The sequence below is a fragment of the Neovison vison genome, chromosome 13, assembly GCF_020171115.1.
Source record: "Neovison vison isolate M4711 chromosome 13, ASM_NN_V1, whole genome shotgun sequence".
NCBI lineage: Eukaryota > Metazoa > Chordata > Mammalia > Carnivora > Mustelidae > Neogale > Neogale vison.
In genome coordinates this window covers 81,397,045-81,424,235 of record NC_058103.1, presented here as the reverse complement: position 1 = coordinate 81,424,235, position 27,191 = coordinate 81,397,045, and the positions used below count along the sequence as shown (strand labels likewise).

Below are 27,191 nucleotides of genomic sequence, written 5' to 3'. Positions count from 1 at the left end.
ATATTAAATAAAGACAACAGGAGAATTCGCAAATATGTGGAGATTAAACAATGTGCTACTGAACAATCAGTGTGTCAAAGAAGAAATAAAATATAAAGATATTTGAGCCAAATCAAAAGGGAAATGGAATAAACCAAAATTTGGGGTGCAGCAAAAGTAGTACTAAGAGGGAAATTCATAGTGATAAATGCCTACTTCAACAAACAGGAAAAGTCTCAAATAAGCAACCTAACTTTACACCTTAAGGAACTAGAAAAACAAAGCCCAAAGTTAGTAGCAGAAAAAGGAAATAACAAAGATTAGATCAGAAATAAATTGGAGGGGGAGATAAACCATGAGAGACTGTGGACTCTGAGAAATAAACTAAGAGTTTTGGAGGGGAAGGGGGGGTTAGGTGAGCCTGGTGGTGGGTATTATGGAGGGCACGTATTGCATGGAGCACTGGGTGTGGTGCATAAACAATGAATTTTGGAACACTGAAAAGAAATAAAATAAAATTAAAGTTTTAAAAAAAAAGAAAGAAATGAAACTGTGGTTAAAAAGTCAGTAGAAAAGACCAACAAACCAAGAACTGGTTCTTTGAAAGGTAAACAGAATTGACAAACCTTCAGCTAGACTCACTAAGAGAAAAAAAAAAAAAAAGGAAGAAAGAAAGAGAGGACTCAAATAAATAAAGTTAGAAATGAAAGAGGAGATCTTACAACTGATACCACAGAAATATAAAGGATCATAAGAGACTATGAATAATTATATGCTAAGTGAACAACATAGAAGAAATGGATAGGTTCCTTTTAAATATAAAAACTTCCAAGACTGAATCATGATGATAGATATGAACAGATTATTACTAGTAAAGAGATTTAATTAGTAATCAAAAAACCTCCCAACAAATACAAGTTCAGAACCATTCAGCTTCATTGGTGAATTCTACTGAGCTTTCAAAAAAAGATTAATACTAATCCTTCTTAAACTGTTAAAAAAAATAGAAGAAGAGGGAACCCTTTCAAACACATTTTATGAAGACAGCTTTACCCTGATAATGAAATCAGACAAGGACACCACAAGGAAAGAAAATTATAGGCCAATATCCCTGATGAACACAGTTATAAAAATCCACAACAAAATGTTACCAAACTGAATTCAACAATACATTACAAGGATCATACACCATGATCAAATGGGATTTACTTTGGAGATGCAAATATATAGCTCTACATTTACAAATCAGTCAATGTAATAAACCACATTAACAAAATGAAAGATAAGAATCATATGATCATCTCAATAGATGCAGAAAAAACATTTGGCAAAATGTAATATTCATTTCTGATTAAAAAAAAAAAACTAGATATGAATGTTTCCTTCTCAAGAAACCACTGATAATAAGTAGCTGATGGAAAGAATAGGTGTACTTTCCAAGTGGGCTCTTCTGTGTCTGCTGTCTATTTCACAGAGGCCTCCACCCAGTGATGGCTGGCACCAGTCTGTACAGACAAAAGCCAAATGCATATATTGCTTCCCAATTTCAGTTCAGTGACACCATGTTGGTAGCTTGAAATTGGTCATGTATGAGAATTTATACCATAGAAATCAGGAACCTCTGTAGATCATTTGCTCTACACAGAGTTTGTTTTTACACAATGAGCAGGCACATGGACTGCCTCTGAATATAGAAATTACTTAACTAAGTTAACCAAACAGAGTTCTAGGAGACACACCCTCCTGGGTCTCAAATGTGTGGATCTACCCTCTTCAGGTGATTTCAAATTTCCAGTTTCTTTAAAATATCTCGATTTTTGAATTTTCTCTTCTCTAACCTTGGAATTACAAGTCCCCCAGGGAGTCAGGGAATTTACAGCTTTCACAGTAGCATGAAACAACTCTGAGTCTATATATGCTCTTTTTTTGTATCATTTTGGCTTACTCTTCACAAGTGTTTACCCATTTTATTGCATCTATAGCAACCCCATTGACTTACTCTGAGTCAGTCAGGATGGGGATTTTTATTCATTTTAATTCCAGTATTGTTAACATTCAGTGTTATATTAATTGCACGTGTACAGTATACTGATTCAACAATTGTATACATTATTCAGTGCTCATCGTAAGTGTACTCTTAATCTTCATCTATTTTATCTATCACCCAGCCATCTCTGCTCTGGTAACCGCTAGTTTGTTCTCTTTAGTTAGAAGTCTGCTGCTTGGTTTGTCTCTCTTATTTTTTTCTTTGTTCATTTTCTTTTGTTTCTTAAATTCCACATATCAGTGAAATCATATATTTGTCTTTCTCTGACTTTTATTTCACTTAACATTCTACTCTCTAGCTCTATCCATATTGTTGCAAATGGCAAGATTTCATTCCTTTTTATGGCTGAGTAATATTCCATTACATATATATTCCATATACATACCCCACATCTTCTTTATCCATTCATCTATTGATAGACACTTGGGTTGCTTCCCTAACCTGACTATTGTAAATAATGCCGCAATAAACGTAGGGTTGCTTATATCCTTTCAAATTACTGTTTTTGTATTCTTTAGGTAAATACCCCATAGTGTAATTACTGGATTGTAGGGTAGCTCTATTTTTAATTTTTTTTAAAGATTTTTATTTATTTATTTTACAGACAGATTACAAGTAGGCAGAGAGGCAGGTAGAGAGAGAGAGGGGAGGAAGCAGGCTCTCCACTGAGCAGAGAGCCTGATGTGGGTCTTGATCCCAGGATCCTGAGATCACGACCCAAGCCGAAGGCAGAGGCTTTAACCCACTGAGCCACCCAGGTGCCCCTCTATTTTTAATTTTTTGAGGAACCCCTAAACTGTTTTCCACAGTGGCTACACCAGTTTGCATTCTCACCAATAGTGCATAAGGGTTATGGTGGGGTTTTTTGTTTGTTTGTTTGCTGTCAGTATGTTTTCCTGCAAACTTTCAGTATTTTGGCCTGAAAAATGATGGACTGTGATGTATAGAGCCCTGTTTGGGAGCCGAAGGGCACTGAGAGAGAAGAGGGGTGCGGCAAACAACCTGAGGTGTGTAAGAGGACGTTTGTACTTAAAACCTTTCTTGTTTTGGAAAATTTGTACTTTTAGGTAGAGGAGGTGTCTTTCTAGTGCCATGGATGTTCAGGACATATTGTTTTCAGATGTGAAATCAGGGAAGGAAGGGCACTAAGCTTAGACTTGCCTCAGAGAGCATAATAACATTGATCAGAGGCATAATTTATTTGCTCTGTTTGCCCTTCCGGATCCATTCTCCTCTCTTTTCTATACTGCACTGAGCCCTGGGAGGCAGACCTTTGTGGATTATATACCAAGGCTCCTAAACCCCAACTGGGTATACTCAACGGGAGGCACCAACAGGAGATCAGAGGAAGAAGAAGAGATAAATCAGTTCACCAAAGACTGCGTACCTGCCAATAGCTATGGCTTTCTCCAGTTCCGACAAAACCCTCCCTCCCCTACCACTCTGTCTCTTCATGTTAGAAGTAGTAACAGCTCCATTCTGTTAAGTTTAACAGACCCTGGGTATATCACCAACCCCTGTTCATTACCTTAACTTACACTCATCTCCTTGTGAAAAAAAAATCCTTATTTAACACTCTTCAATGACCGCATTTCATTCGGCCATCTATCTCTTGTCAGGGCCCTGACAAATACATTACTATAATGATGTTTTAAATATGGATTCTGAATGAAGAGAAAATGGGGAGGTATTTCTTTTCGTTGCTGGTGGAACTTTCTTGCATACTCAGCCCCAAACCAAACTTCAGCACTCTGTTGATTCCTAGACTTCTGGTTGGGAGGAGGTGTCTCAGTCTTCCAAGGAGTGATGTCATTCCTTTCGGCCTCACCAAATTACTCTCATTTCTCATTTTCCATTTTTTCTTATTGCAAAAGACACTTGGCTCATGACTTCCTTTCCCTTTTTATTGCATCCCACCTCATGCCCATTCTCTTTCTTGTAGCCTTTAAATACAACAATTAATCCTCAAACCCCATTAAGCACAGCAATTTCTTCTAGGCCAGGAGTATTTCTACAATTGAAAATAATCATCTGAGGGTACTAGATTTATTAAAGCATTTGGAAATATCACTATGGCTGTAAATGTCTCTTGTATTTCCAGAATATAGAAATGCTACCAGCAAATCTGGCAGGGAATAGTCTATTACCAATCCAAACACTAGCACTTTCACATCTGTTATGCTTAAAAATTTTAAACTAATGTATTCATTCCAGAAACAGCAGAACAAAAAGATATCCAGCTAGGAGATCTATTTTCATATCAATATTTAAAATGCTTTCAATATTTACCATTTCACACTTACTAAATCTCCCATGACTTTTTGCTTTCAGGAAATCCATCAATTACAAACCAAAGCAAACATCTAAAAGGACCTGTAAAATGCAATATATATTGGCAGGCAGGGAGTACAAAGCTCACTAGAGAATGCAATTAGCAAAATTCCTCCAAATTCATGAAAATGAATAAATCGTGTCACCATCTTGAAAATCCATATTTATTATTACTCTAAAGAGAGAGTCAATTAGAATCTAATTTCAAAATCTTGCCTCCAGGGAAAAGTATTCTATAAAGTGATAAAAATGAATACTAAATTCACACTTAAAAAAAATTTAAAAAACAAATAAACATATTGAGATTATTAACTTCACTAATAAAATTATAGAAAATAAAAGTGGGCTTTTTAAAATAGCAGAAATATTTTAAAAAATAATACTTGTGACTTCTGTGGGAAAATAATACTGTATTACAGTTAAAAAGCATGATCCTTGAAATCACATTGCCTGGATTTGAGTCCCTATTTCAGTTTTAATTGAGTCTCTTCAGAAATTTAACTGAATCTGTTTGTACCTCAGTTTTTTAGTCTGTAAAATGGGGATAATTATAATATGCATTATAGAGATACTGAGAAGATTAAAAAATATAACATCTGTAAAGTAGAACAGGACCTGCCACATGCTAAGGCTTTAGTAATTATCAGTAACTATTATTACAGCTATGATGAATGATGATGACCCCTGGTAAGGGTAGCAAATTGGGTGTTGAACACTTCTCTACATAGTAATGAGAGTGTAAACTGGCATAAACTTTCTAGCGGGAAGTTTACCTGTATAGCATACAGAGCTATAAAAAGTTAGTTTTCTTTGATACAGTAAAATCATTTCTAAGCATTTATCCTAAAGAAATTATCACAGAGGCAAAGATTTCTTTCCAAGGATGTTCATTTTAGCACTATTTATAGATAATCATTAGAAATGATGTCTGAAAATGGCAATATAAGAATCATTCGGTGGGATATTATGGAATAAATAATAAATAATACTTATGAATATCGCACAATATGTGAAAAAGCAGAATATAAGAAGCTCATGTGGTTCGACTTTGTTTACTTTAAACCGTAACTTTTATTAATTATACATGCATATAATTATATAGATAAAATTTCTTTTTTTTTTTTAAAGATTTATTTATTTATTTGACAGACAAGAAATCACAAGGAGGCAGAGAGGCAGGCGGAGAGAGAGGAGGAAGCAGGCTCCCCGCTGAGCAGAGAGCCCAATGCGGGGCTGGATCCCAGCACCCTGGGATCATGACCCGAGCCGAAGGCAGCGGCTTAACCCACTGAGCCACCCAGGCGCCCCCGATAAAATTTCATTTATATATGAAAATTTAAAAATTCACCAAACTTATTGACTTTAAATGGTATTATTACAGGTGATTTTGTTGACTATGTATTTGTGTTTGCTAATAAGGCTTTTATTGGTGAGAATTAATTAGTTTTAAAAAAAGGTGCTAAAGTCTCCTTAAGTGTCTTTTTTGTGATTAACAGATGTTCAAGCTAGTACAGTCTTTGGTAGTCTCCTACTCATCATTCTTTCCCTGACAGTTGCATGCTCAATTAGATGCATTTACAACTTCATGCACAATTGATAACCTTTTGTCATAACTGTGACTTTAATTATCTGGTCAGCAACCTTGACACCAATTTAGTAGCCAAACATAAACATAACTCATCTCAATGTTCAAGCTACTTAATAACTAACATTTACCTATAATTTGTTGAGGATATACTATATACCTGAAATTGTTAATTATTTTGCATGCATTATTTACTTTAATCTTTACAATTATCTTGGGAGTTAGGAACTATATTTTTCTCATATGGAAGAAGAGGGATTCAAGTGTGAAGAGTAGAATTTGATGCCCAATCTGTCTGACTCAGTGACTACACTTTAACTCCTGTATATGCTGCCTCTCATCAGTGCCTTAGGCATAACTGGCTTCTTTGTTGTCATTACTGGGAAGACAGACAAGACAAGATCTATTCTAAAGTATAATCTAAGATTTATTGATGTCTGGAAAGTTAGAATAAAATAACCTGGAATCTAACAGTTCTGCCTAATACACAAATTTGACACCACTAAAATGAAATTAGTTATAGACATTTTACTTAAGACAATAAACTTACAAAAAAATCAAAAGATTAATCGAATATAGGAAATGTTTGACAAATCACAGTTATTTTTCACAAGAAAATATCTTTAAAAAGAATCTGTTTCATATGGAGAGATTAATTTTTTAACAATGGAAATGGTTCTTGTTTTGTCTTCAAGGTGATGATTTTGGTGGATGGAGGGATTTTTTTCTCCTTGTTTTGTAATAATGGTTCTCTATGATACTTTCTGCTTATTTTCAGGCTATTTCTAATGTGGGTCCTGGTTACCTAACTAGACAATTAAGGCAGGAGAAATTATTTATTTTTCATATGTAAATATTGAATTAAAGTAGAAATATTCTGTTCCTGGCTCTACCATTAATTTGCTATGATTTCCCACCCAGAGAGTGTAAAGATTAGGTATCACTTCTTCATCTGTGTAATAAAAGTGTACTTTATAACTTCAAACATGCCTTTTAACTATCTCATGCTATGATTCTGGGAAGGCCTAGAACCTTGTTAGGTATACAGTATAAATGTTTATAGAACAAGTACATATCTTTCAGTTACTTCCTAATTCTATCTATTCTTCAAGGCCTAGCGGAAACCTCACTTCCTCATGAAGATTCCCTTGAGTACTCAAACTTCCTGAACTAAAAAATAGTCAGTACAGGAATTACATGTTATCTTTAAACACTGCTTAAAAATTTCATATAAGAAAGTCCTTGTTTTGAAGTAAGTTGTAAATCAACTTGACAGAAACAGGTTTTTGACCTATAATTTTATACATTCCTTGGGTTCAATCACAGCACTGGCCTCATAATGGATGCTTAGCAAATTTTGTTAAATGCAGAGTAAGTTTGAATCAGCAACTAAATTCCTAATTTTCAGTCAGGACATTCCTTTTATCAGAGTGAGGTTCTGCAGACTATAGTCCAGGTCTTCTCTGTGTCTGATGCTGTTTGACCATCATCATCATCATCATCACAACCATCACCACCATCTTTATGATCAAGAAGCATTTATTCAATCCTTCTGAAATGATGGCAGCAGCTCAAGATCTATCTTCAGGTGAGTGAGAAACAGCTGGCTATAATTCCCTATATAATAACCTTTCATATTTCTTTTTTTTTTTTTAAAGATTTTACTTATTCATTTGACAGACAGAGATCACAAGTAGGCAGAGAGGCAGGCAGAGAGAGAGAGGAAAAAGCAAACTCCCTGCTGAGCAGAGAGCCCGATGCAGGGCTCGATCCCAGGACCCCGGGATCATGACCTGACCCTAAGGCAGAGGCTTTAACCCACTGAGCCACCCAGGCACCCCTAGCCTTTCATATTTCTAGAGCCCAAGATCATTAGCTTTAAAAGAGCCTCAAATATTGAGGTTGGTTGCTGCAAAAGAAGGAATAAGAGGAATGGCAGAGAACATGTTAGGGAGGGGGAGAAACTGTGTGTATTATCAGCTTGCTACACAAGTCTCCTCACTCAGTATAATGCAGCAGGCAAGTGCAGGAGAAGATCAGCTGTCAGTCTCTTGGTGCACATCATTTGCCATGGGTTTTCTTATGTCTGCAAAGGCAGGGACATCCCTGTTACCATGAAGAGCTTGTCACGAGACCAGTAGTATGTATGCATACCGAATACAATTTTGTGCTTGTCACTTAATGTATTTGAGAATGGTCGTATTTCAGGATTGCAATTTCCCCAATGCTCTTGACAGTGGAAATTAAAATCAAATTCCCAAATATAGATCTAAAGAAGATAGATGGTTTTTCACATTATCTAAAGATGTAGGGGATAAATTTAAAATATTCTTTTGGCAAGTCATTGTTTACAGTTAAAACCCACCTAATATCCTTAGTATATCCCTAGAACAGGATCAAGTTTTGATTAATTAGATAAAGAAAAATATGCATGTGATTTCCATATTGAACTCCATGCTTCTAGGATTCATCATTTTGTGTCATTACTCACACATCTATTCACAAAGAGGTAGTTGTTTCTGGAAGATGGAATTGGAAAAGTGAAGATCAGTTTGAATGAAAATCTAAATTTGGTTACTACCCTCCTCTGAATAGAAGTGAAAACACATACCTGAGCTTCCAAAATTGCCTGAAATTATTCTAGTATTTTTGGTCAAAGCCTGAGTTACGTATTTCTTGACTGAATTTTATTTTTTGTTCTTTCTAAGTCTCCTTTTCATTTGATTCAAGAGCATATATATATCTCTCTCTATCTTTGCAATCCTTCTTGATTTTCGCTTTTTAGCCCAAGGAATTCAATTAAATTCATCTGGCAGATGGAAAGCTGAGGCCCATAAGGGCAGTAACAGATACTAAAAATAATGAGAAGGATAAAAAAAAATACCCTGGTTTTGGTTCAGGGGGATTTAATAGATATTTAGTATCAGAGATATTTAGTACCAGAGATTCTTATTAATTTTTTTTCTTACTTGTCATTCCTCTTCTTTTCTAATTCCCTTTGCTCAGGCACTGGAAAATATTTTTTGGCCAGAATGCTGAAGCTAAAGCAAGTAGCCATCCTCCAGTAACTGCTCACCGCTCCTACAGTCAGAATCGGTCACTGAACAGTGGACATGAGGGCCAGATATTATGGGAAAATTCTAATTTCAGAGAGTTTCTCTTGTCTCTCATAAACGTATAAGTGCAATTTACAGCATAGAGCATATGTGCTGATTGAGGGATCGGAAGACTAAGATTACTCCTCATGGTGACTATTAGTCAACTGATTAGTCAATATGTATATTTGTGTGTGTGTGTGTATATACACATTATGCATATATGTATGTTTAAAATATATATATTTTATACATATTTAAAATGTTATATGTATTTTAAATAGATTTAAAATATGTGTATATATGCATACACGTATGTATACATGCATGTTTAAGACAAACTATATGTATGTGCAAATATACAAAGATACAGATGATTCTCATTTTTCATTAGTTCCATTCTATGGAGTTGTCACAATCACTGAGTTAGCAAACACTGAATCATTGCTCCCGGGGGCAAATACAGAGTTAGGTTCCTGCAAGCCTCTTGTCACAACAGTCTTGTCAACTGATCAATACAAAGCCCTGTTTTATGTATATTTCTGTTTCAAGATACCTTATTTAATATATGTTGCCAAATCCTTGACATTAAACTCATGACCAACAACACTATAACTCATGTTTGAATGAAGCTTATCTAACACATGTAATTCTCTGTAAGACACACCACAGCCTTCCTGCACGTAGTAACACTAGACAGCCCTCCAGCACTACACTTGGGGGTCATTTGAAACAGCAAAATCAACAAAAAGCACAAAATTTTTTTTTAAAATGTGACATTTAATGGACCATGAAAAAGACACTTGTTTACAATACGAGAACTGAAACAAAAAGACAGTGTGTGACCTTGTTTGACTTCAGCTGGAAGTGTGCATCAGGTGATTCAAATTTTTCTTCCTTTTCTGTGTGTTGTCTGCAAGTGATCATGAAAACCCTGCAAATATTTTCTTTTTATGGAACACTTCACAAATTTGTGTGTCATCCTGGGCAGGGGCATGCTAATCTCCATATCTTTCCAAAATTAATGTATGTGCTGCTCAAGCAAGCATAAAACCCCTCAAGTATTGACTTTATGGTTACAGATACAGTCTAGCAAGTGGGCAAATTTAAAATACAGCATCCACAAATAATGAGAATAGATTGTGTGTGTATACCTGTCTTATCTAATTGCAGAGGAGAAATTTGCAAAAATTAACAAATCTAAAAAGACTAAATTGGCAATATTAGCAAATTCTTGGGCAGTCCTAAAATGAGTGGAGATTCAGCCTGGACATTTACCTTCTATGTCTCTACCATTGCTGGATAAAGGCACTGATCCTTAGAAGGGCAAAACTGGGACTTTCAGTTCCCCAAAAAAATAAATTTATAATCTTCCCCTGAGGTTTTGTTGCTCACTCGTTCACGAATGTTCTAGCCTTGTGATTCCCAAAGAGAGAGAGATCTGAAAGTCTCCACATACCTCCACCTTTCTGGCTTCTGTGTCTTCTTGACATTTAGTACCCTGTCTACCTATTACATGTCAGAGATGCACCGCTGTTACATGTACAACATTGCTTATACTTAAGAACTTTCATTTAAAAAGGGGAAACAAGTTTAAAGCCAGTTAAAAGCCAGTCAAGTGTCACTACCACCCACAGATGATGTTAGTGTTAACTTAGATAGCAGGTAGGTCTAACCAAGAAGTTGAATTTGACGAGAAATTTTCAGAACTTCATATGCATATTAATAGAATAGCTTCTATACTTGTATATGTGCCCATCTCCTCCATTTAGCTGTTATTTTAAGAGCAGCAGTGGCGTTTTACTGATTTTTGTAGGCTTCATGGATATCACAGGGACTGATACTGAATGGACAGATCTCAACAAAATATATTTTGTACTGAAATAAGTTATCATCATTGCTTTCAAGAATCTTCTATTTCACTGATTTTTATTTTATTTTATTTTTTCAATTGAAAAACTTTTCTACCCTTTTTGTGTAATTTTAGCTTCACCAATTTGAAAGGCTAGAAAGTTGATTCTGGTTTTTCTAACTTATTTCTTTAAATTTTCTTATTAAAACAGAATAAGATGTTTATTATAAGAAAATTAGAATATAGGCAAACATGAGGAAAATGAAACTCACCAATCATTCTTCTTCTTTGTTATAACTCTTAATATGTCAGTACATATATTTTTTCATTGATTACAGTTAGAGTAAAATCTACTTTCTCCATCCTCTACTCTATGCTGAGGACTAGAGAGTCTCTGTTACTTTGGGGAATGAGGCATATCCCTCTGTTTGTAACATGGTTTAAAGCATTTCCTGCTAAGATTTTTATTGAAATATATTCTAAACAGTGTTCTTTGTTTATACATATAAGAGCTACACAAGAAGGCAAAAATAAATATGCAGGTCATTGGAGACAGCCAAAGACTACAAAAGCAATTGTATAGACATTTCAAGTAAAGCCTGAAGAAGGCTTGGTGAGAGGAATTTCCTGTCCTTGGAAAGGAAGGTAAGATTTCTCAAGTTACTTTTGAGATATTATGGAACTAACTCCTGATATCTGGTGTCATACTGCCAAGGCCAGGCTTAATACAGGTGCTATGCTTAATTATCCATCAAATATTGTGATTTCTGTTCTCAATGCCATACATACTGATTTCTTTTGAATGAAAACTAGAAAGGAACTCAGATCACACTTGGAAAGGATAATTTCCCTGGCAATAAAAATGGTTTGATCAATTATATAATTAAAATAATGTCAATAACAATAGCTAGCAGAACAGATAAACCCTGAAATTCAGGTAGGAAATAAGTGATCTTCATCAAGGCCAAGTATTTGGTCCTTGAAATCTACAGATAAACAAGGAGCAATGGCTTCCAGTAGAGCCTTCATGATAGTTTTTAAACATCTTTGTAGAGGTACTGATATTAAAAAAACTGAACATGTTTAAAGTGTATAATGTGATAACTTTTTACATACACATATACCTGTGAAACCATCACATTAGTCAAGATAAAAAAACATCTCCAATCACTTCCTAATGCCCCCTGTGATGCCTCCCTCCCCTGGCTTCATGCCCACACTCATCTTGAGGCAAATACTAATTTGTTTTCTTTCACTACAGAGCATTTGGATATCCTAGAATTCATACAAATGGGACCATATGTAGGCATTTTTTCCCTCTGGCTTCCTCATTCAGAATATTTAGAAATACATCCATGTGTTTGTATGTAGCAATAGCTTATTCCTTTATATTGAAAGATATTATCCCATTTTAGGAATACACCACAATTTGCTTATCCATTCACATGATGACAGACAATTGGGTCCTTTTAATTTTTGGTTATTACAAATAAAGCTGTTATGAAAATTTGAATTCCAGGCATTTGTAGACATATGCTTTCATTCCTCTTAGAGAAATACCTAGGAGTGGAATGATTAGGTTATATAGTAGATATATATTTTCTCCTAGTCTGTGACTTGTGTTTTCATTCTGTTTCTTCGAAAGAGCATAAGTTCTTAATTTTGATGAAGTTCAATTTATTAAATCTGTTATAGGCTGGGACACCTGGGTGGCTCAGTTGGTTAACTGTCTGCCTTAGGCTTAGTTTATGACTCCAGGGTCCTGGGATTGAGTCCCGCATTGGGCTCCCTGCTTCTCCTTCTGTGTGCCCCTACCCCTGCCTGTGCTCGCTCTCTCTCCCTCTCTCTGACAAATAAATAAAATCTTTTTAAAAAAAAATAAATTTGTTATAGACTGCTTTTGGTATTGTATATAAGAAATCTTTGCTTAATACAAGGTCACAAAGATCTTGTTCTATGTTTTACTTCTACATGTTCTATAGTTTTGCTTTTATATTTTGCTCTATAATCCATTTTTAGCTCATTTTGTATACGGTGCAAAATATGGATTCAAGTTAAATATTCTGTATTCGGACATCTAATTGTTTGATGGTAATTTATTGAAATGACTATTGAAAAATTTTCAATCTAAGGATATTGTTCTGTAGTTTCTCCCCTTTTTTATTGCCTTTATTTGGTTGATATCATGACAATTATGGTCTCCACAATGGGTTTGGAAGTAATCTCTTCTTTTCTATATTTCTCAAAAGTTTGTGAAGGATTTGTATTAATTCTCCTTTAAGCGTTTGCTAGAATTCATTCATGAAGGGCTTCTGGGCTCAAGCACTTTTGTGGGACATTTTCTAAATTACTAATTCAAATTTTTATTTATTATATATATTCTGATTTTCTTTTATTCCTAAGTCTATTTCAGTTGTTTGTGTCTTTCTAGAATTTAAAAAAAATTTTCCCTAATTAATCTAATTTATTGTCATATAATATAAATATTTTCTTATAATGTTTTTTTCTGTAAGGTTGGAAGTAATGTCCTCTCTTTTACATCTCATGTTAGTAATTTGTGTCTTCTGTCTTTTTCCTGGTCAGTCCAGCTAAAGATGTTCCAAATTTGTTGATCTTTTTAAAGAACCGACTTTTGGATTCACTGACTTTCTCTAACTTTTTTCTGTATTTCATTTATTTACTGGTTCCTTTAGTGTCTAAAAGGCTTTCTGTTTTCTTATTGCAAATAGTGCTTCTCCCATTTCCTGGAAAGATATATTTTTATCTTCTCCTGGACCCTAGGAACTATGCTAGGCTATGTGAATACAATGGTAAGCAAAACCAGATGCTGTTTCCAATCTGTGGATCTTGTATTCTAGATAGAGGATAATCATATTATCAGACCAGAAGATGCATAGTTAAAACCAATAACAGTTATTAAAACAGGAACATAATTCTAAGACAAGATATCAAAAAACTACCTGACTTAGAGAGAGAACAAAGATTATATCCTGGTGGAACTATAGGGAGGAAGAAGTTAATCAACATTAGAGCTGAGAAGGTGGGGTAAGAAGTTGTGGACAAAAGATGCAGTGTCTGCAAAAGCTTTACATGTGTATGACACTAGAGAGAGGAAAATGTGAATAGAATAGAATACAGGGAAGAGAGGGAAAGAAACAATCTAGTGCTTCCCACAACATATTGTGTCTACTACCCTGCTGGCTGCTTAATAGACTGGATATCAGGCTTAGGATTCGTGAGAGAGAGAAAAAATTGTTGGGAATGTCTTCTTACTTTTGGCTTGTAAAATTGGATGAATGGTGGTACATACAGTTCATTGGATTAGGTGCTCCTAAAATGTTTGAGATCACAAGTTCAGCCCTGATATGGTGAATTTCAGCTGCCTTCAAAAAGAAATATAGTCTCTGTGTATAATAATCATAATAATAGCAGGTTTATGGTATGGCCAAGAATATTACTGAAATAATGCATGATAAGGAATTGGGGGAAAAAAAAAAGAGTAGATCAGAGATCAGCAGAAATTAAGGAGTAAGTGGATTCCCTTTTAGCCAATCTGGAGCCAGCACAGAATCCTTGCAAATCCAGGAATATGATTTTTTATACAATGCAAGCTTATGATGTGCCATGGCTTAACCTCATAAAAATGTTATCAGCATGCTTGAACTCCAGAAAATTGTGCTTGTTCTTGGTCACTAAATCATGACCAAGCTGTTTCTCTTAAGGAGCCAAGGAAATTCTCAGTGATATCCAATCCCTGGAGATCTGTGCTTTGTAAGCCCAATAAAGCTAAATCCAATATACCTATTCACAATTAAGATACTTTTTCATATTCATTAACTTTGACTTTAATTAAAGGCTTATTTCTCTGTATGTTTTTTTTTTAGAAAATATGGAAGTTGAAGTTATAAATCTAAATCTAAAATAACAAACCTTTTCTTAGGCTTATCTATTGGCAAAAATTATTACTAAGGTAGCTTCAATATTAATAATAACTATTAACAAATAGCCCTGGGCAACATAAACTCAGAGGACACCTCTATACTTTCAGCATCAGTGGCCATCATTACTGAGATAGCTAGAAAAATGTTTGGGGATAGGTGGGGAAAGAGATAAACTGGACCCTTGGGCAGAATGGCACTGAAAGGAAAAATATGCAGTTTTGTGATGTACTACTCTTGGAATTTTCTTAGGTTCACCAAATCAATGTGAGGAAGAAGATTCCTCGCCTTACATTACTGTGTAATCAAAGTTATTTACTTGCACATTTGGGGGATTATAAACGATTCTGACCTTTGCTAAACTATTATGCACAGAAAGGAAAACTGTCCCTTTAAAACTTGCCTCTTGATGTTAATAAATTAGGGATCTCTCACAGTTCCTTGCCAGACTCCATTTGTTGTAATGTTGAATTGAAGTTTCCAGGTGAAATGAACAACTGCCAAGCTAGCCTTTCAAGAAGCTGCCTTTGGGAACATAATACTTTATTATCCGTGTTGTGCCATTCTCTGCTGAGTATTAGTTAAAATAATGAGAGGTCTGAATAAGGGATCTATTTCGAGGTCTATTTTCTCCTTAGCTAGAGAAGTACCTTCAGACCATTCCATCCATCTGTTCTTCCTCAGGGTACAAGAAGTCAGTCAGTTGGCTGGAACTAAAGTCTTTCACCTGTTTTTTGTTTTTTTTTTTAAAAACTAAACTTATAAACTGAATTTAGTGTCTAATATGTTTATCTAAAACTAAGGTTTTGGCTTCCCTGGAATCACATCTTCTTTCACTGGTTAAGAATCTTTCACATTTGTTTTGAGTTTAAAAGTCTGCCAGTTTCCTATGCCCACTAATCAAGGGCAGTTAGTTTTTTTTTTTTTTAACCCCTTCAAAGTTCAGCCCCTGTTTTATGACAGAACAAAATTTACCCTTAATCTAGTTCTATTTCTTGCTGGCAGATCATAATTTCCTCTTAAAAGGTTTTTGGGGAAAGATGGAATAATCTTTAAAAGTTGGCTTGGACATCAAATGGCTTTCATTAAGCAACAGTTTGAGTTGAGTACAAATGAACTGAAAACATATTTCAAATATTAGAGGAAAAATGTCTTTGGAAAACCACATATTGGGTCTTTCCAACAGCAAAACAATTTAAAATTTGTTTTGGTGCTTGGCAAAAACAAACATGTATGAGTTTTTTGGGAAGAAATGGAAGAAATCCAGTCTTCTGGAAGGAAGATGTTGAATTATCTCTTTTCATGAAGTAGTATAACCTGTTCATACTTTTCTTATCTCCTGGACTAGTGATAGAGAAGATTATGGTAACTAACATCCCTACATATAGAAGAATTATCCTAATTAACTGCAGTGCAATTTATTTTTAAAAATAAGTTTCCTGGAATGTAATGCAAGACTGGAGGGAATGCAATAATACTAGAATTCTGGACACTACAATAGGCACTGGTGTGGGAGCTAATTTTGTCAGGAGCTACATTCACAATTATTCCCAGATACTATTTAATGCATTCTATATTCCTCCCAGTAGCTGGAAATGATATTTACCTCTGCTCATCAGGTTCTCTCTCATAGCTTATGGATTATAAACTGGAAGAACCCTTAGATGTCCTCTACCATGATTGTAATTTGATCTCAGACAATAGGTCAGCTTCCTCAAGAGGTCCTTTCCTGACTCTCTTCATCAAAAACCCACAAGGTTTTTACTTACGGAACCTGTTTATTTTCCTTGCTAATCTTTATTACCCTTCATTAAAAAAAACTATTTATGCTCATCTGATGTCTACTATCCCATTAAACCATTAGCTGTGGCTAGGCTATATTCCTCCTATTCCCAAAATAATATCTTCACAGCCTCACCTCTGATTTCAGCCACTCATCTCATAATGATGACAAACTTCCTGTCTTCAGGGGTCTTTCATTTTACAGCAGTAAACTTTTCTTCTGCTGTGGTCCTTGTAGGACCCACTCACCTAGCAGACATTTGCAATCTGGAATGTAAGAAGTTAAGGTCTCCAGAACAACTTTCATCCAATGGGTTTCAGAGCTGATGGCGAAAAGCTTTAGTTTATCCACAGGTGGACTACGCTGAACTACTGGATTCATTCCTATATAGAATTCTAGACTTACTATTGGTTCTAGTAAATACTATATAATTGTGAATGAACATTTGCCACGATGAAAGTGTTCATAAGTACACTGGGAAGATCTGATTTTTCTTCTTAGGTTTGTAGAAAGTTGGTTGTATTGTTGAATTTTGAGTCCTTGGACATAATGTCAAAATTGTTTACCTTGCACTGAACCAGGGGTTCTTTCGACCTTTGTGGAGTGATCAGCTGATCTTCATACCACATTATTGCCTTTTACTGGACTGTCTCCAGATTCATGCTTTGAATTCTTTTTTTCTGACATCAAAGCTAGTTCTTGGTTCTTGCTCCCAGGGCGGGGTCATGGAGAACCAAGAATATTCCCCGTATTCTGGAGTTTCATTCATCCACTACCTCTTTCCCACTGAGTTCTGACAAGAACACCAGAGTTTTCAGGACTCATTTGTTTCATAATCCTTTTCTAAAGGATATTTAGTTTTTCTCAAAATTTCATAGCAAGCTAGCATCTAGGTTTATACATAGCTTTCAAATTGTTGTGTCTCCAGAGCTTAGGAATTCAAACAGCTGACTTTTGAGATTTCTATTCCAGGACCTAAATTGCTTAGAGATTTTCAAAACCAATTCTATCCTTTGAATTATGACCAGAAGCAGAAGAGTAATCAAAGTGCCTGGCATTAGAACTTAAGGGTCACTAGCTGCAGCCAAGCAGCTCAGAATTCTGAGGAAAACCAATGACCCTCTAGTGGTCCCTGGAGCAGAGCTCTGCAGAGTGGACCTAATGGGAAACCATTTGAATTTGAAGTTCAAATTCAGTCTCCATGTCAAACTCAGAAGGAAAAACAATTCACTAAGGCACATACATCATAATAAGCCTTGGAGATTACAAGTATTTTTTCAAAAAGTTAAATTCTTTTTCCTTGTCAGGCTATTATTAGTATACTGCCTAATCCTTTATAGTACAAAAGAGTGAGCAATTCCATTTAAAATGTAATGAAGTGGATATTGGCCTGTACACCTATACACAAACAGCAAGACAGAAGAAAGAGAAATTAAGGAGTCAGTCCCATTTACAATTGCACCCAAAACCATAAGACACCTAGGAATAAGCCTAACCAAAGAGGCAAAGAATCTTTACTCAGAAAACTATAAAGTACTCATGAAAGAAATTGAGGAAGACACAAAGAAATGTAAAAATGTTCCATGCTCATGGATAGGAAGAACAAATATTGTAAAAATGTCTATGCTACTTAAAGCAATCTACAAGTTTAATGCAATCCCTATCGAAATACCATCAACTTTTTCAAGGAAATGGAACAAATAATTCTAAAATTTATAATGAACCAAAAAAGACCCCAAATAGTCAGAGGAATGCAGAAAAAGAAAACCAAAGCTGGTGGCATCACAGTTCCAGACTTCAAGCTCTATCACAAAGCTGTAATCATCAAGACAGTATGGTACTTGCACAAAAACAGACACATAGATCAAAGGAACAAAATAGAGAGCACAGAAATGGACCCTCAACTCTATAGTCAATTAATGTTTGACAAAGCAGGAAAGAATGTCCAATGGAAAAAAGACAGTCTCTTCAACAAATGGTGTTGGGAAAATTGGACAGCCACATGCAGAAGAATGAAACTGGACCATTTTCTTATACCACACGCAGAAATAGACTCAAAATGGATGAAAGACCTCAATGTGAGACAGGAATCCATAAAAATCCTTGAGGAGAACACAGGCAGCAACGTCTTCGACCTCAGCCGCAGCAAATTCTTCCTAGAAACATCATCAAAGTCAAGGGGAGCAAGGACAAAAATGAATTATTGGGATTTCATCAAGATAAAAATCTTTTGCACAGTAAAGGAAACAGTGAACAAAACCAAAAGACAAATGACAGAAGGGGAGAAGATATTTGCAAGTGTCATATCAGATAAAGGGCTAGTATCCAAAATGTATAAAGAAGTTATCAAACCCAAAGAACAAATAATCCATTCAAGAAATGGGCAGAGATTTGTGACAATGTGGATGGAACTAGAGAGTATTATGTTTAGTGAAATAAGTCTATCGGAGAAAGACAACTATTGTATGATTTCCCTGATATGAGGAAGTGGAGATGCAATGTGGGGGGTTTGGGAGGTAGGAAGAGAATAAATGAAACAAGATGGGATCGGGAGGGAGACAAACCATAAGAGACTCTTAATGTCGCAAAACAAACTGAGGGGGAGGGGAGTAGGGAGAGGGTGGTGGGATTATGGACCTTGGGGAGGGTATGTGCTATGGTGAGTGCTGTGAGGTGTGTAAACCTAGTGATTCACATACCTGTACCCCTGGCGCTAATAATATGTTATATGTTTATAAAAAATTAAAAATTTTTAAAAAAAAGGGAAGAGGACATGAACAGATATTTCTGCAAAGACATCCAAGTGGGCAAGAGACACATGAAAACGTGCTCAGCATCACTCAGTATCAGGGAAATACAAACCAAAACCATAGTGAGATACCACCTCACACCAGTCAGAATGGCTAAAATTAACCAGTCGGGAAACAACAGATGTTGGTGAGGATGTGGAGAAAGGGGAGCTCTCCTACAGTGCTGGTGAGAATGCAAGCTGGTACAGCCACTCTGGAAAACAATATGGAATTTCCTTAAAAAGTTGAAAATAGAGCTATCCTATGACCCAGCAATCCCACTACTCAGTATTTATCCTAAAGATACAAATGTAGTGATCTGAAGGGCATGTGCACCTGAATGTTTATAGCAGCCATGTCCACAATAGCCAAACTATGGAAAGATCCTAGATGTCCATCAACAGATGAATAGATAAAGAAGATGTGGTGTATATATATATACACTGGAATACTATGCAGCCATCAAAAGAAATGGAATCTTGCTGTTTGCAACAATGTGGATGGAACTAGAGGGTATTATGCTGAGCAATGTAAGCCAATCAGAGAAAGACAATTATCATATGATCTGTGATATGAGGAATTTGAGAGGCAGGGCAGGGGTTTGTGGGAGGTAGGGAAGGAAAAAATGAAACAAGATGGGACCGGAGAGGGAGACAAATCATGAGACTCTTAATCTCAGGAAACAAACTGAGGGTTGCTGGGGGTGGTGGGGAGGGATATGTGGCTGGGTGATGGACATTGGAGTGGGTATATGAAATGGTGAGTGCTGTGAATTGTGTAAGACTGATGATTCACAGACCTGTACCCCTGAAGCAAATAATACATTGTATGTTAATAAAATTTTTTAAAAATGTAATGAATGGCTATTATCCCTATTTTATTGATGAGAAAACTGAGACTCTGAAAGATTAAATATTTGCTCAAATCAGAAAGCTAGAAGGTGGCAGAGGTGGCATTCAACCCCAAAACTAACTTTGAAAGCCTCCCATGTAGCATCCTTTGCTTAAAAAGCCAAAGACATGGGGAGTTCGAGAGGAGAAGGGAGTTGGGGAAAATTTGAAGGGGAGGTGAACCATGAGAGACTACGGACTCTGAAAAACAATCTGAGGGGTTTGAAGTGGTGGGAGGGGTGGGAGGTTGGGAGAACCAGGTGGTGGGTATGGATTGCATGGAGCACTGGGTGTGGTGCAAAAATAATGACTACTGTTATGCTGAAAATAAATAAAAAATAAACTAAAAAAATAAAAATAAAAAGCCAAAAACAAAATAAAACAAAAGGTTTTGTTCAAATGGATAAATTTTATTTTTACCTTGAAAAATAAAAAAATTCCTCATGAGGAATATCATATATCTTCCAGGCTACCAATTTAATGTCATATTAGAAAGCAAAAAAAAAAAAAATCCCTACTGGAAAGTTATACATTTCTCTTTATATCACATACCTAAAAAGTCTAGCACAGACATCTACAAGTGGAATGAGGAAAAAACTTTTCATTACTATCATTTACTTTCTTTTTTTTTCAATAAAAATAGTATTTATTGAGTCTTACTATATTCTAAGCATTAGTACAGTAATCACCCTTTAACTGTCATTTCACTTTCCATACTTGCAGTTATCTGCAGTCCAGAAGCAGATGATCCTCCTTCTCACATATTGTCAGAAGTTGGTAGTAGCCTAATGCTACATCACAATGCTTACATAATTTCACCTTATTTCATCTCATCATGTAAGCATTTTATCATTCACATCATTTACTTTCAATTGCTAAGCACCAAAAAAGCAACACAGGATTATGGTGAGATGAGTAGATATAGTCCTGGAATGTGTATAAATCCCATTCTTTGATTTCCTCATATAAGGGAAGCAATTTCTACTACTAGTGAAAAATGATGACATGTAGATGGTAACCACAATGAGTTTTTATTTCTATTTCCCATTTTCCCTTCAAAATTTTATTTAGAGTGCTATATTCCTTCCTTGCCCCTCAATGAAAACTGGGGCATGCTCATGACTTCTCTGTTCCCATTCAGATTAAAAAAAAAGAATAGTCAGTTTTAGTCATAAAAAGTCATAATTCAGAAATTCAATATCCAAAATTAATATCCAGTCCCACATAAGCACTAAAATTCTAAGCTTGTTGGCAGATCTCTAACTTAAATCTATTTCAGGTTGGGGTAGAGGGTGGAGAAATGGGTGAAGGTAGTCAAAAGGTACAGACTTCTAGTTACAAGATGAATTAATTCTGGGGGTGGGATGCACAGTGTGGTCCCAATAGTTACCATACCAAATATATATTGCATATTTGAAAAACGCAAAGGGAATAGATCTTAAAAGTTCTTAACACAAGAAAACAAGATTTGTAACTATGTGAGGTAATGGATGGTTAACTAAACTTAGTGTGATAATCATTTTGAAATATATAAATATATCAAGTCATTATGTTGTATACATCTTAAACTAATACAGTACATTAGCATATTGTATAACATATTATATGAGTAATTAGTATATTTATGTGAGGAAATATATCTCAGTAAAACTAGGGAAAAAGATGATATGGTTCCCTTAAAATTAAAAACAATAACTGCAGTATATCTGGAGTGTGTGTTGTGGAAATAAACAACACACACACACACACACACACACACACACACACACACACATACACACACACCCCTCTGATTTAATTTACTTCAGGCAGAGAGTCTGCTTGGGGAGGGTTGTGAGGTTCTTCTATTCTTGGCTTTCTTCATGCTCACATTCTCCATTTTCCTACCTAGGCAAGGGTTGTGGTAGACGAGTCTCTAGGCCAGTTCTTAGGTGTTTCACTTGTTAGCAATCTGAGCCTGACAGATGGCTTAAGTTAGTGATCCTGAGTGTGCCTATCTAATGATGAAAGCTAGATCTTTCTCTTGTGATTTTATTGGCCCTTCAAAGGTTCCCTGCTTGCCACTCTTTCCTACAGTTGTCATGATCCGCTGGCAGTATCTAGCTCCCAGATGGTCTCTTCTAACCTCTAACCCAGTCCCTGCACATCCAGCACCATCCTCCTAGGCTTTCTCCAGAGGTCCCTGTGCCTCTCCAGAAGACAGACTGGTCAGGACCAGAAGACTCTGTACTTACTCTCTCAACCAAAGGCCCAGAGCTGCTCAGTGAAGAACAGCCCTACAACACGCGGAGTTTCTGGACCATCTGAGTGCAGTAGCACAAAAGAGAGTCTATCGTCAAGGATGTCAGTCTGCCCTACTACTGCCTTCTGGATTTCTAGGGACCTGATTATACTCCAATTATAGTCCGCTTGACCTTCTTCAGGCAGAAGTCAGCTGCTACTCTGTTTCTGGACTGTGGGGAATATATTTCAAAACTTTCTGAGTGACTTCCTTATGAAGGATGTTCTCTAAAACTTACAAATAAGGCAAAAAATATTACCATGTGTCTTTTCAAATTAGTATCAGAGTATTGTCTGACTAACCTGTCCAGAGGTCATCTGTCACTCTAAAAAAAGTAACATTTTTGATTTACTATTTACCAATAATTAAGTCTCAGACTCTGGGAAGTTAGATATTAACTAAATTAATTTATATTTTTTATGGTCAGTAGAGATGCAAATGATTTTTTGGTACAGAAAATGTTTCCTATGGTTATAATTTTTTTTTTCCTATAGGATGTTATACAATTTTCTGTCTAACTTTGAAAACGTATCTGGTGGGGATTTTTTTAGTGAATATATATGTATAATATATGTTTTATATTTATATGTATATTATGTGTTATGTTATGTATATGCTATTACATGTTATGCATATATTTATATAATTTACATATTTTATTATATATACATACACACATATATAATACACACACAACATACATATCAACATACTGAATATATTCAGCAAATTGATTATATATGTATTATATATGTTGATATATATGTGTATATATACATATACACATACATATACATACATATACATATATATACATACATATACATATATGAGATATGTTGATATATATAACATATCTCTCTATATAATCATATATATCATATATAATCAATATATACTGATTATATAAGTATATATATTTTGTCACTGGGCTGTTTACTCATTAATGAGTTAAATAAATTGTTGATGTAGACTCACAGTTTATTTGTATGAGAGTTAACTTTTTCAAAATTGTATTTTGATACTCCTGAAGCTCCCTCTCTAAGCTTGAAATTAGAAGGTGTTGCCTGCTTCTCATCTCTTGGAAGAAGGATGGTGAGATCTCAGCAAAGCAACAGCTCTTTGTAAAGAACTGTGTTCACCAATCTCTTTTGCAAAAGCCTCTCTTCACACTCTGGCCCCTTACTATATTCATGAAGGAGATGAAAAGATTTGGGATTCTGGGAAAAGGTTTTGGATCATTATGTTTGAAAACTGGCGTATGGAAGATTTTTCTCTCCATTATGTTTGACTCCATGATAAACTATCATACCAACAATTCATTCAACCTGAGACACAAAGTCATCCTCTAGCATCTTGTTTTACTACTATCGAAATAAAAGAATAAACTGACTGAACCAACAAAAGTAAGAGTGATTACTTTTTTGACTTTGACTCATTTGTAGGAAACCAAATTCTCAGACTTTGAACACCTTTTTATTTAATAAATCCTTTTTATTCTCAATGTGGATTTACTTGGCAATATTCTTTGAACCTCATATTTTCAAAGTATTTATGTCTAAAAAGTTCTGAAAGAGGTCACTTTCAATTGGTCTGGCTTCTATCATCGGTGAAGCTGAGAGTTCTTGGCTATTTACGTAGAGCAGTTACAAGGCAGTTGCTGAGCAGGGGCATAGAGGACAGGCAGTGACCTCATCTCAAATGTTGTCTTCTTATAAATGTAACATGATCATTCGGTTTTAAAGTGACTTTGAAGACCATTAGACTTCCTATGTAAAACCTATATTCAAAAAAACCTTCCAAAATAATTTATAAGTGATTTAGTAGTGAATTATTTATCTGATTATGGTTATCACCCTTTACCTTGTTTTAATATCATTATGGAAATGGGCCTCCGTAACATAAAAGGTTCTGTGATGTGTCTGTCTGTATACAACCTGAAAGTCTGAGGACAAAATAAATGCAAGACATTTCATTTAACATTGCCTTGAACACGTGGAAATATTAGCAATTACTGACTAAATACGACTGACAAGAAATTCCAGGCTGGGATTTTCTTTGCTCATTGCATTTCATTTTCAGATGATTAAAACTTTGAAAAATTATGATGTCAGCATAGGCAAGCCCAAAGAGGTGGCAATCTTTAGTTAAAGGCGTAAGATGATGTCACCTCAACAATTAGGGGATTTCTACTGGGTTTTAGATTTTTTTGAAAAGCAAAAATATTTGTTCATTGCAAACATTAGGATCTAGAGTTGATTGATTATCATTATAGTGCTGTTCTGGGAAAATACTAAATACAAAATGGTCCACCATTTTCCATTTTATATTCAGGCCCTGTAATCTTTGAAATGCTTGAAATGCAAGTTGCAAAATGCAAGTTTAAAAGAGAATTCATTGTGCCAGAATTGACAGAGGGCAGCAGAAAACTTACAAGCTGTCCTCTAGTCGATTCAAAAAGTAATTAATTGCAGCTGCTGTTTTGCAGCAAGCTGGGGAAATGTCACCAAATACAGAAAACTCCAAAAAGAATGACAAGGCCTTCCTGTAATTTTCCCAGACTAAACAGAAATGAGATGAATGCATTGTGACTGCTGTAGGTAATGAGACTTTGTAAGATTATTATAAATAGGGTGCATAATTAGCATTCTACAGTTCAGTAAGCATTTTGTGTTGTTTTTGTGAATTTGGAGTAGGCCCCAATGGCTTGACAAAACATTCACTCTCTCTAAACCAGGCAAGCATCTTGGCTTCTGACACTGCTTCCAAATACACTGACTGTCAATTACTTGTGAAGATACATTTAGAAAAGAATCAAAACATTAACTGCAGGAAGAATTAACAGCAAGTTAGTGGCTACCATGTGTCAGCAATGTGCTATTCACTCTACAAACCACACATCCCATATATTATCTTATTTAATCTGCATAAGGCAACTATTGCTCTTCTCTTTCATGGATGAGAAACTTAGGTCTAAAGAGGTAAACTTAACCAATATTCATAGATAACGAACTATCTGAGCCTGGGTCTATATAATCTGAAATCCCTGATTCTCTGAAGTATATCATCTTATTTTCCACAGATTCTGCCACGTATGGAAATTTATACTGTGGATTTTTTCCTTTGAGCAGCTCTCTGGAGTGATGTTTGCTATGCTTTGTAGTGAAAAATGTTGCAGAAGGGCAAAGGCATTCACTATGGAGAGGCTGGTTAAGGCAGGCATCACAAAGGAAAAACAAAATCATGTTGAAATTGTTACTGGAGGAGTGTCAGGCACCATCCATCATTCTGTACTTATATTTGTAAAAGTGAACTCATAAATATCCAAAAGTTTTCATTTATTTTTGGTAACGGTTAAAAAAGAGAAAGACCAAAAATAATACGACTATCTTTGATTTTTAAAATGAAAGGAAGGGGCGCCTGGGTGGCTCAGTGGGTTAAAGCTTCTGCCTTCGGCTCAGGTCATGATCCCGGGGTCCTGGGATCGAGCCCTGCATCAGGCTTTCTGCTCAGCAGGGAGCCTGCTTCCCCCTCCCCCCTCTCTGCTTGCCTCTCCACCTACTTGTGATCTCTGTCTGTCAAATAAATAAATAAAATCTTTAAAAAAATAAAATAAAATGAAAATAAGGTATTATCAGCTTAGAAGAACCCAGTAGAAAGGAAGAAATACATATCTCTCTGCATCAAGAAAAACAAGCTATACTTTAGCTCTCAAATGTATCCCGTCTAAAGACATCTTGAAAACTATACTATGAACTCAGGATCTGGGTAATCAGAGACTTTTGGGAAAGGAAATACAGGGAAAGAGAGTAAGCCAGGTTTCTGAGTAGCCCCTTACCATGTATTAGTTAGGACATGGTCTAAAATAATGTAACCCAAAGACCCAAGGCATAAGGGCTTAAGAATTACAGAAAGTTACTTCTCTTTTATATGATGGTTAAAAATAAGTCCATAATCACTAGGGAAGCTCTTCCATCCTCAGGATATACCTTCATTTCTGGATGCCTGGCACCTGCCATCAGATATGTATGGGCCAGTCAGCAGGAAAGAAGAGAGGGCCAAGGAGAGAGCAGACCTGCTCATTTATGAGTTAAGATCCAGAAGTGGCACACTTACCCACTGCTGCTTAGAACTTAGTTATTTGGCCACAAGAGCTCCTGGAAAATGGACTCCTGTGTTAATTGGCCACATCCTCAGCTAAGACTCTGAAAGCAGATTATGAATACTGGTAGACAATTACTAATATCTGCCATGTTCAGCCAGGGAAGGAAGGAATGTAGGCGCCTAAGCCCCAGGAAACATCATGGTCCAAAGGTTGAATTGAGTATTTCCTTCTGTCTTCTCAAATTCTCTCCACATTTCAGGATACCTCTTTGCCCTATCTCTGCTGTAATGTAAAGTAGAGGAAAGAAATACAGTTGTTAAACGTGAAAGGTAGGGTTTTGGGGCTGAAATCCCATCATTCATTATTCCGCCTTTCTCAGGTTGATAATATTTTTAAAAAATTGCTAAATGAAAAATAAAGGACCAAAATTATTTATTGTCAGACAAACATATTACACAAATGAAAGTAGGGCTTTTCTAGATTTCTTTTTTTTTTTTTCTTCAGGAAACTTTAGCA

General features: G+C 35.6%; 2 pseudogenes; one reads left to right on the top strand and one right to left on the bottom strand.

The window, feature by feature from the left end:
* LOC122894572 overlaps positions 1-27,191 on the top strand; it is a 141,764-nt pseudogene that overhangs the window by 112,495 nt on the left and 2,078 nt on the right.
* Positions 9,985-10,082, bottom strand: LOC122894927 (annotated as a pseudogene).